Here is a 12,212-nt window from a genome sequence, read left to right on the forward strand (position 1 = left end):
GTAAGGTATTCAAATCCAGGATGCTTCTTATGTGGAGTTTGCATCATTTACTTTCCTTATTTGTAATTACCGAGTCCATGTATTGGGACTGTATCGGACAAACTACATCCATTCTGATAAGCAGCCAAATGAGACTCTCTTGTTTAAGCTTGGTGGTCATAAGGTTAAACACACCATCCTTGCACACAACTCCAATGCAGCAGTCACAACCATTGAGATTCATCTATCAGGTATTTATAGTATCCTGCCAGAATGGTGAGAATGTATTCAATGAACCATAAAGTCCTGCAGGTCAATATTGCTGTGGTATTTGTCCTTGAAATGCTGTCGATGGGGGATTTTTTATTTGTTCAAGACCTTTTTTTTTCCACCTTTGACGCCAGCTGTTCTCTCTCGCAAGCCAGCGGCAAGAGCACCAAGATCTTTCCTGCAGTTGCTTTGAGAGGACTAATTACAATAAATACACCTGCAAGATTGAGTTTTTTTATTTGACACCTTGAGTAATAGAGAGCAGTGATAACCTGCTGTGATTCATTGTTCCCTTCACCCAATCATGTGACTGTTTCGTATTTTTTCAATAGTAGGCTCAATTTTAAGATTTTTAGTAGAAAGTACAGTGAGTATACAAAGTCTATATATGCACATCCCTTTTTAAATCTCTTTTTTTTTTTTTTTTTAAGGAAACATTTTTTCCCATTACAGGGTCCTATAATCAACACAACTAAATTGATATTTTTAATCTTTTCAAATAACATGCACACTGTTTTACAATTAATCTCTGATGGTCCAGTGGTTAGGACGCGGAGCTTTCACCGCCCGTGGCCTGGTTTCCATTCCTGGTCAGGGAACCATATGCAGCCATAGGTCCCAAGCCCAGGTAAATACAAAGGGTTGTGTCTGGAAGAGCATCCGGCGTAAAAAATACCAAACACTTCTTGTGCCAATCATCTGGACAACAAAACGCGTGTTTCGCTGTGGTGACCCCTTCAGGGAAAAAGCCAAAAGCCACTGCTGTCTTACAATCAAGATGTGGCTGTGTTTGGAATTAACTATTCACTTTTAAACATTTGAAATGAAAATCAACACACACTTGCAATTATTTAGATTGCTACCGATTCACCCCAAATAAAAGCATGATTCGGCCACCACGATGCTTCTAAAGAGCAGTCAGTGTTTAGTTGTAACTGCATTATTTCCATTGTTTATTTTTACTGACGAAGAGCAGGTTCTGGTCATGGACCTATCGCTGCGTATCACATTTTGTTGAAAGCCAACGTTTTGATTATTTGTTGATCTTAGCACGGAATTACTGTAAAGTGCTGTATGGTCATACCATGCGATTGTTTTAACTGCTCAAAGAAAGCACTGCAGTCAAGATTTTCTCCTAGTGGTTCTACAATTTACTGCTCTTGTAACACTGACAGGATTAAATTTGGCCGTTGCCCAGTCATTCAGAGCCCCCTTACATTTATGGGGCCAGAAGAGTAAGTAATTGGTGCAGAGTGATAGAGAAAGTAAACAACATAGGGCGTACGTGTGCTATTGTGGTTTCGTCCACTTGATATCGCAGCCCTTTAAGATCAAGTAGCCAAAGTCAATACTGGCGCTCTAGTCCAATCAATTGTACTCTGATATAGTGAAGGGCAATGTCATTTTGACTGACGTTTCATTTATAACCAAGAGCCATGAGACTGCGGAGGTACAATGCAAATAGGCTGTCCTGTGTGCTCTTTATGGACTTGCATAAGCATACCAGCACCAGCCAAGAGCAACTAACCCTCTAATATACTCTCTCTGCTGGTTGAGAGTGATAAATCTGGGTGACCAGACTTTGTCCTTGTCCATGTCCTTTCTGTGAACTTAAAATGCCTCCGAAATGTTTTTTTTTCTTTTATGATGGTAGACACGCTCAACAGTAATTGGTCGGCATCTCGCCCTCGATAATTGGCTAAGTTATTTAAGTTACTATTTGAAGACAAGAACAGTGTATTTACAGTTTGTTTTACTCACTTTGCATGCTTCAAATGTTTTCTAGTGCCTGAGGACATCATCTGCCTGTTTAGGAGTAACCATCTGTGCTTGCAATGCCATCTGTGAAGAAACAATCATTTGTTTTGTTTTTTTACCACTAATCAAGGTATGTGACCACCTTCATTGATGGTTTCTCTGACGGGACAATGAGGCGGAAATTAAAGTGCTTTTTAAGCACTTCAAGAAATGTTCACCCATTTCTTTCCCAGAATTCAATATTTTCATATATTGTTTAAGAAAAGTAGTCATATGAATACTGGCGATGCAGATTAAAATGGCTTTGTACGATATAAAAGAGTGATACTTATCTTTTCTGATAAGATTGTATTCCTCCCCATTGTAAATCATAATGTGTTTACGGGGATTCTTATAATTCTGCGTTGGGAAGATGCTGATAGGACAAAATGTTTAAGGGCATTCTTTGAAACTAAGCAGCGTGCCAACATGGAGAGGGCACACTTAATCAAATTTTCATCCTAAAGTCATAGTTCCACTGACTAAGCATTATGACCTTTTCTGAAATTTAAATGACTAATCCAGCCACACTACTGCATCATTCAGCACTTTGAGTGGGCTTTACTGCTATATGACAACTCTGCTCTGCGGGACGAAGTAGTCTGGCAATCTATTATTGAAAAAGTCCCAAACACAGCATTGTTTTATACTCTTAAATTCTCGCTGTAGGTCTCATTAAAGCCAAGCGACCAAACAGAAAAATCTGTTCAAACTTGTCTTGTTCAGTCAATTCATTCATATATAATCAATGACAATCACATGAGAGGCACAAGGCAAGCCCTTTAAATCTAAATAACCGTTTCCTTAGTTCGGTTCATCTATTAGTGGCGTGAAGCTGCAAGCACATCAATTATTGTCAAAAACGCCACACTAAGAGATTCTGACAGTCAATGTTGAAGACACCCATGATTAATATATTATCTGTGTGAGTCACCAAGTCAGCCACAAATTCAGTGCATTCATCTAAAAAGCAAGAGGAAGGACCAGGGAGATGTGAGATGACTGCAAGATAAAACCGCACAATGCTGTGGATCACATAATGAGAACCTCAAATGTTTTGAAGCCATTGTGAAACAGAGATAGGGCTGAGTTTAAGAGCCATTTTGGAAATGAGAGCAATCCTAAAAGGATACGCAACATGTCAGCTGTGAAGTTTAGAAAAGACGCTTCATTTAATGGCAAAACTCATTTGGTTTCAACCAATTCTCACAACGACCAATCATATTAAGATTATGCTCTGATAAGGTCATTAACTAACAAAGCTTTTGAGGGTAGTGATCTAATATTCATGGGACTGATTTTCATTAGAGTGGGTTGATTGAAAGAGAGTCTCTCTATTAATAAGACTGCATCGTCTATAACCCATATTGTATTTTGAGTCATTATTGGTGCATCAGGTGGCTAATGTGGGAATGTGGTATACTATGCAGTACTACCCCAATAAAAAAAGAGTGTCAGACTTCAATACATCAGTGTCTGTAGTTTATCAGTATGTAAAGTGTGCATAGCACAGGTTAGCCAGAGCCTTAAATACTACGTACTTGTCAAGTTCAAATATTCGCTGTTTAGTGTTGGAAGCGGTTTAACCCCGGACATCCCAAGAAAAAATATGTTTTTGTCACGCAAGCTTGTGTTTTTCTCTACGGGTACACTCTCAAAAACAGCAGTGTGTCTGACATGTTAGCACATCTGCACATGAACAACTCCTGCAAGTGGATTGTGTTTGTCAGGAAATGAGCTTCTAAATCCTGTGGAGGACCAGACTGGAGCCTTGTGGCAGTTCCACAAAAGGAAGTTTTATTTATAGCGGTTAAAACAACAGGAAGGAGAAAAAGAGGCCAATTCTACCTGGCAAGATATGCAAGAGTGATGCCATCGGCTCAGTGGAGTGTAAATCAAGCACTGAGAGGGGTTGTTATGGATTGACACCATTGAAGGATAGGCAGGTTGAAGCTAAGGAATTTCTTCTTAGGATATACTGTATGTGTAAGCAACAGTAAAAACCTGATATTCTGCTTAACATTACATTTTTTGGAATAAGAGTTAAACATGATAATTCATCAACCCGAGGGGGCGCCATGTTGGACCTTTCTCTTCTGTTGTTGATCGAAAAATACGTCACTGAGAATGCATTACATAATTCTGTTTGCGTTTCCTCCGCTACAACTGTTATTATTTTTGTTAATAAATTTAGTTCAGTACATTCTTCATCCCTCCTTTTCTGGATCTGCTTCCATGTATGTGGTTTTGACAGCATTTCCCCCTGTTACAGTTGTGGACACAGCAAAACACACTGTCAGTGGCACACACGGTCGCACGGGGCTACTTAGGCGTCAGGGGTGCAGTCGGGGGTATCGCTGTCTTGCTCAAGGACGCCACAACCATGGAGCCAGAGGATTTTGATGGCTGGTGGTCTATGGCTTCGTCCTCTGGTACTCTCTCCCCCTGACCATCCGTAATGCTGACTCCCTGCACTCCTTCAAATACCATCTCAAGACCCACATCTTCAACTCTGCATATAACACCTAACTCTTCATGTGCGTGTGTGTGTGCGTTTGTGTGTGCGTGTGCATGCGTGTATGTGTGCATATGTGTGTGCGCGTTTAAGCATGACATTCTATGTAAAGCGGCTTTGAGTGTTTAGAAAAGTGCTATATAAAACCGATCTATTATTATTATTATTGTATCATTATTATGAGGATAATTATTATTATTATCCCAACTTCTGTCAAAGTGATGGGAGTGGGGTGGCTTGAACCACGTTCCCCATGGTGACAAACTACTTTGCCCTCAAAAAGCTGGTAAATATACTATATTATAACAGTAGGACTAGTAGAACAATTATTTTTTTCTTTAATGCAATGGTGAGGATATAGACATTTACTTTTTATTCAGTCTTCACGAATGCTTTCTGTATGCCATCATGTTTGAATATGTAAAAATGAATGTGGCCTTCTTCTGACTTGGTACTGGCATGTATAGTGTTGTGTGGAATACTTGCATATCAAAGAACATCAATATGCAATAAGCAGCCTGTTCAAAGCTGGTGGTGAGTGGATGGGGACTACATTGTGTAGGAGCAGATTTCACCCCCATTGGACTCATGTACAGCATGTTGTCAAAACAAGTACCAATGTTACATAGGAAGCAATGGTGGTAATACATGAATATTGTTATTAAAAATTGAAATGACAAAGTTTTAACTCAACATAACGTGAAAGTTGTAGGCCTTGTCTTGCAATGCAACATCTTTGTTTAAGGGGAGAGCATGTATTAAAACGTATTGGATTGTGCTGGGGTACCTAATAAAATGTCTGCAGATTTTCTTTTTCTCAGTGTGTCAAACTCTTCTGTTTTGTTTACCTTTTGATCTCCAATATGCCACAAGGCGTTTATTATAACTGTCCGGTGCCGGCAGCTCTCATTAGCAAGTGACCCGCTTACAGAAATCTCAAAGTTGGCTCGGCGTGTAGTCGGGGGTACTGCAGAGTGAAGATATGGCTCAAACGCCAGCTAGCTGTTTCACAGCAATTTGTTCAGGTATCTGAAAGCAGCGCATTCAGTGGTAGTCCCATGACAGGCTGCGCATATTGTGTCTGCAGGGGTTTTGTGGCTTCATTGGTGTGTTTTTTTTTCCTTTCTTTTTTCTGGGATGTCTAATTGTAAGAACTGCCACTTTGTCTGCATTCACCTGCTTGTAAAATACTGAATGTGCTGGATGTCTTTTTCATTTGTCATCCGCTGGATTATAATGTTGTTATTCTAGCAACAGGATTACATTTGTCACAATTTCAATATTAGATGTGACGTGCAACAACCCACAAGGACTCATTTACATAACAGTACAATGAACATGCATTCAGTTCCTACATATTTACAGAAGACATGCATCACATACTGTAATCCTGTGATGTAGCATCTGTGTTTTCTCTAATGTCCGATACAGAACAGGTGTAAATTACTCTCCCTAAAGTTGTGTTTGAATCAACAGTGTCCAAACAAAATTTTTCATTGAAAGCAGTTTGTTCTACAGAGTTTAAAAGCAACAAGGTGAAATTACTTGAAATGCAGTCAACTGCTGCAATGACACATTTCACATAAACCATTTTTTTTTTCAAATAAATCTCTGCTCACAAAATGTTACATCAAGCAATGCTTTAATTAAGATACTAGTAACTTTATTCAATTGTAATGAATTGATATGCTTGGAAGAAAGCCAGCACAGTGGTCTTAATGAGGACAGTATAGAAAACTGATGGTGAGATATATTAATGGGAAATTCCCTACCCATCATTAAAAAAAAATCCATGGAGATGAGAACATTCACAACCATACCAGATCTTTGGCTAGGAAATGGAACAAGGTATGCATTTATTAGCGTATGCAGTATTCTTTCCGACCTGTCACCCTCCCGTATCTTTTTCGTCATGAAGTATTTATCATTCCCTCATGAACACCGATTGGTGATGTCTGTAAGCCACTTCCAGGTCCTAATAAAGAAAAGTTCTTTGTGGTATGGAGTGTGTCATATAAACTGCGGAATAGGTAAATCCTCACAGGTAGAAAGGTTACACTATGAACTTTTAAAAATCAATAGTAAAAGGAAACTGACACTTCAGATGTACAGTGTGATGAGGGCGTTTTTATAATCATCCCATAAATCAGTAGGCACAATGGTCTAATTAAAAATATCTAATAAAAAGTATTTTTCTTCTTCCTAGGAGTATAATGCTGCTGGCGTTCTAGACTGTGACTGAAATGCAAAGCAGATTTGATTTCTAACACCGATGTTCTCGATTTCAGGTCTTATAGGGAGTTATTTCTGAGTAAAATATGGGTCATGGCTGGCAAGGTGTTATTTTTAAACATCAGCCCCCTTTAGCCAGCATCTGAGCCACAAGAAAGTCAAGCAGCCTTGATTTTCTAAGGAGATTTGGTTTATTTTGCAATGTCTTTTCTACTCACTTGCTCCTCAGATGGCAAAGAAAATCCTAGATGAAGCTATTGTGTCTGGCATCGGTCCAATAAAATGCGACACAAAGTGTTAGATGAGTCTCATAGTGGATCTCCTCCCTCACGGCATAATGAAGAGAAAATGTCTCACTTGGATGCTTTCACGGCACCACACGTCATTCAGGGAAACTTTAATTACTTTCGAGGTTCCATGTTACAATCTCCAGTGTGCATATATTTGGAATGCTGAGACACTTCTCATATTTTTTTCCAGAGTTTAACTCGGCCATTAGCGTGGTTCTGGTGACTGACCACATCTTAGCCCAGGGAGAAATTATATGGGAATAATCACTTTTAAAGCAGCCTTACTGGTGTGTGCATCAAGATGACTTTACCTCTTGAACCCTTTTCCGTTTCAAAGTTAGACACGGCCACTCTTCAATATTCTGCTTCTTTTTTTGACCTTTGGGTTATCCAGCTACTTGAATTGACTGAATCCAATTAGCTGCTTAAATTGATTGAATTCTGACATGGGCACATAGGTATGATTCCATGATTTCATCTTTTATAATCCAGCGGATGACATAAATTATCCCCAAGATATACATACACCTGCATATACACAAAGAGAAAAGTCCCACATCAGCACCTTCATCCAAACCAATATAAACATTTTGGAGGCAAACAGGAAAATTGGAACCATATTGTTGGCTGTATTTGTTTTCAACTGCTATCCGGATCTCATCCGTTGTGCTTGAATGATGCTCTCTGCTCCAAGTAGCGTATCCAAGCCCATTTGTCTGAGCACTTCCATTCTTTGCCCTGGTAGGAACTCTCATCTTTTTCTCTTTCGTCGCTGTCACATTTTGAGTAATTTGTTTGCCGAATCACACAGAAAAGCCACTTTGACTCCAAAGACGATCACTCAGGTTGGGCCTCAAAAACAATGACCCCCTTCAAGCACAACTCTCGTTTTTATCATGTTCAGACTTTTTCTGCAGAGGGAAAAAAAAACAGCAAACACTCGACGTATTTATCACAAACAGCAAGTGACAGAGAATATTCCGCCACAGCGGCCAGATATGTAAAATGTGTTTCTCCATGCACTATGCCAGTGATCTGCAAGTATAATGACTCTGGCAAGCAAACGGCTTATCCTAAGTAAGGCAAGTATTTAATAAATTCAAAAGGTCTATGCGATCTTGCACCATTCTTGATACAATCATCCATCATTGAGTGGATTTTTCCTTCTGTGTCACCTTCATCTCGACTGCTGCTGCCGTGATGCTTTTTAATGTAAGTAATTAGAGTATTGTGGGACTAAAATAGCACAGTGAAACATATCGTTAGAATGCCTGCTCCATGGCACAACAGTTTGGAGTTTGATTCTCAGCTTGGAGCGCTATGGTTGTTGTTTTTCATGTTCTCTACATGCTTGCAATTTTACGATTCAACATTTAGTATTCGCAGCGGTTAACTAACACTGGTGTGACCTCGAAACAGATTACTTTCATTTCCATTAATTCCTAAGCGAAAACAACCAGCGGTCAACCAGTATTGCAAATTATGTACACTTTAGAGGTGCCACTGTAGTTTTGCAACACACCAATTAGGAGATCTAATTGCCAGATGCTGTGCTTAATGCCCCCTTTGGTGTTCTTCCCTCGATTTGGTTGCTTGCACTGTTAAATGCTGACAATCTACTTTTATATTGTTTTCTGGAAAGGATTTTTGTTTGCAGTGGCCAAGCAGGCATTTTTTTGCCTTGTGCCTCCTCTCCTTGTGCTAAAGTTCCTGTCTGTTGGAGCTCATTAAACACGACTAAGGGACTGCGAGAAGTGAGCGGCGTGTCCTGAGGAGGAAGCTTGTCTTCCAAAAGAATTACCATAACCCTCCAAGCATGTCGCTCTACCGCTCTCTCTCTTCACCATGTTTTCAGTAGCCCTCAGCCATGTGTGTATATATTTACTATTATTAGGAAGTGAACTGCTGGAAGGTATGGAACATACCAGGAAGGCCAGCTATTTTTAACAGCTGGTGCTGGGTCTTCACCCAAGGTTTTACCTTTCTCTCTTATGCATTGCCACCTTTATCACGGAGCTTATGTTTTTTTTCTCATTATCCATCTTTTCCTATCGTTTTTGTTTGACTAAGAACTATGTATTGTTGAATTGAGCTGTTGCATCAAAATGTTTTTACCATCTATATTTTTCCCCACATTTTGGCAAAATAGCTGACACACATCCAGATTATGCTACACTTAGATAATAGCTTGAGCTGTACTGTTACATAGTTGGGCCACCAGTCGGCAGTCACATCATGCCCCCATTTCTATTTTATGGTTATATTCTACAATAACTATTACATTTTCAATGTGAGTCTCATCAACTAATTTTACATCACATAACGTACCAATACAGATGAGCAGGTCGTGGTTAAGCGTATACACAAACAGCACTTAATACAATCTCTTCACATGTTTTCTTTTGCCAAACACTTTTCATACTTTTTTTTCTTTCTTATAGACACCAAACACTTCTCCAAAGGTGAAGAATGGAAGCAGGTGGTTTTACCTTTTAAATATAGCCTAGTGCCTTGATAGAATAGTTTTTAGAGTGCTTGATATAGAGGCACACACATGGACAATAACCAACCGTGATTACAGCCCATTACCCAATAACCACTTTGGGAGCTGTCACAGTGGTAACAATGCCGTCAAAGTGTTTGCTAGGAAAAAGGTTATGCAAATGGGAGCTGGTGGTGTTTTTATTTTTACCCTGTTGTCATGACAACTATTTGAAGCCAGGATGTGTGGCTGCGTGGTGTGGAATGTGTCTCATTTAGCCCCCTTTATTTATGAAACTATCACGTGTTAACATAACTCAAACCTGTTTTTAGGATTCTTCAATCTAGTGCAAATCGGATTTTATTTTGTGTATTAAAGTTTAGTTTATGAAAATACATGCTTACTATGCACACATTTAGGATGGATTAATACCAACATTTAATGCACACATCAGTTTATTACTGTGCCATTTTATACATTTTATATACAAGTTTGTTGTTCCTGAATTGATGTACCCCAACTGGTTTTAATGCAAGTAACCTGAGTATTTCTCCAGTGACTGCCATCAAGTCTTTCGTTTATTATTTAGTCGACTGTGCCCTAAAGTCCATATTTACCATATTTTAATCATCTATGATTTTGATGGTTTTTTTCTTCTTTTTTTTAAAATGTACTATGGACTCTTTAGATGACATTATTTGCATCATGTGGTTAGAAGTATGGCATCAGCTTCCGATAAGCCGAAAAGAGATCTGTTTTCAATGTCTGTCATATTCATGTCTTATTTTAAAACGGAGTCCTATACTAAATCACAAGTTATTTCATTTTAACCTCCCGTGCCATTTTTTAATTGTGGCATTCGGGAGCAAAAAAAGTCAAAGTTGTTTCCCGATGTAACCCCAGCTTTAGATCTGGAGGGTAAATGCAGCCCTTGTAGAAATAAAGCATTGCCCTCAAGAAATTTGCATGTCCATAAAAAGAAATGCTTGTGACCTGCACAGTCACCTTCAGTTTTTACAGTCTAGCAGTGGATGTACTCAAGCTTATATGAGCGCGCAAGAGAGAGAGAGAGAGAGAGAGAGAGAGAGAGAGAGAGAGAGAGAGAGAGAGAGAGAGAGAGAGAGAGAGAGAGAGAGAGAGAGAGAGAGAGAGAGAGAGAGCAGATAATTATAACTATGGACAGCTAGAAATTGTGACATTGTGCATAGAGTGAGCGGACACGCAGCTGGAATCAACCCAACAAATTCATTTAGCGACACCAACAAATCATGCGGTCTTATTCACGTCAGAACTTCAAACTTGTGTATGCAATAAAATGGCTACAAAGCTGTCACAGACTTGGAAGAGGATCAAAGTGGATTGCAGCACAACGTATATACGGGCAACTATTTCCCATTTTAATTCACTTGTTTAGCTTCTCGTGTGAGAATCATTAAATGGAGCCCAGTTATCCACCTACAGCATAGAAGCTGACTCTACATTGAGTGGACCGGTTCAGTCATGCGTAAATGGCAAGCACCCCCACCAGGCATTGCATGTATTTAAAAAAAGAAGAAAATAAGGAAAAAAATGTTTAACCTTATCAGACTACATTCAGAAAACTGAATTTCAACATTTAATAGAGGCGCGCACCATGAAATATGACATCTTCAATAATAGCGTATTACTGTGAATGGTTGATGAATAATGTAGGAGTATCGCCATTAAGCACACCGCCACATCAAAACCTTTGCACATTTTTCAGCGTAACATAAATACCCAATAGAGACCAGAATTATTTGCAGTACATTAAATCTATTTATTGTGTGTTCAGGCTCTCAATGCTGTAATGAGCTGCTTGATATTTAGTGGGTGGCCGTCCTGGCTAAAACAAAGTGACAGCTGCATGCTAGCTTGTAATTTGTTTCCTACGGAACCCCACTTTGGTGTCCAAGCTCATTAAATGTGAGAATGTGTCACAAGCTGTATTTCATTGCTAAGTATACGTCGGCGTTGAGCACACAACACCTCCAGTCTAATGCCCAATGCAATTGTGTCTGTGGAAAGCAACAGTAGCTATTGCGGTGCTATTTGTTGTACAACATAACTGTGGAAATTTAACGTACAGCTATTTTAATGTCGGACTTGAACCGTCTATGGCAATGGTTCATGTTAATTGTAATCTGTTCATTTTCTTGGGTCAAGCTTCATTGACACATAATCAAGTATGAAAAAGATTTATTAATGTCGACTTGTGTTTAACTTCTGCATACTTTGCACTATGTCCTGTTTTACTACCGCAGCAATGCATGGATGCTGATGATGGGGATTGTGGTTGCACTGAATTTAAAAAAAAGCAGTCAAAATATTAAGTCTGATTTATGTTCACAGATGATTCCAAAACACACTTTTCAAAAGTCTTGTCATGTTGGCTGTTTCATTTTCCCCAAAAAGTACAAAGTCACCCTTGACTTGGTCTCAGACACCTAAAGTTTTGTTTATCATTTCTATCAAGTTGTTGCTTGAAGCCTGAATCTCCTGATTCTGATGTCACACAATAGCACAATAGTGTTGGTATGAATGAAAGGCTATCATTCAAAGCCTCCAATTGCAGCATAACAAAATGTGGCTCCCAATACAGTCATACAGACAATTTGATGTTGATGTC

Source organism: Syngnathus leptorhynchus, chromosome 7 (genome assembly GCF_054491065.1).
Source record: "Syngnathus leptorhynchus isolate UIUO chromosome 7, UIUO_Slep, whole genome shotgun sequence".
Classification (NCBI taxonomy): domain Eukaryota; kingdom Metazoa; phylum Chordata; class Actinopteri; order Syngnathiformes; family Syngnathidae; genus Syngnathus; species Syngnathus leptorhynchus.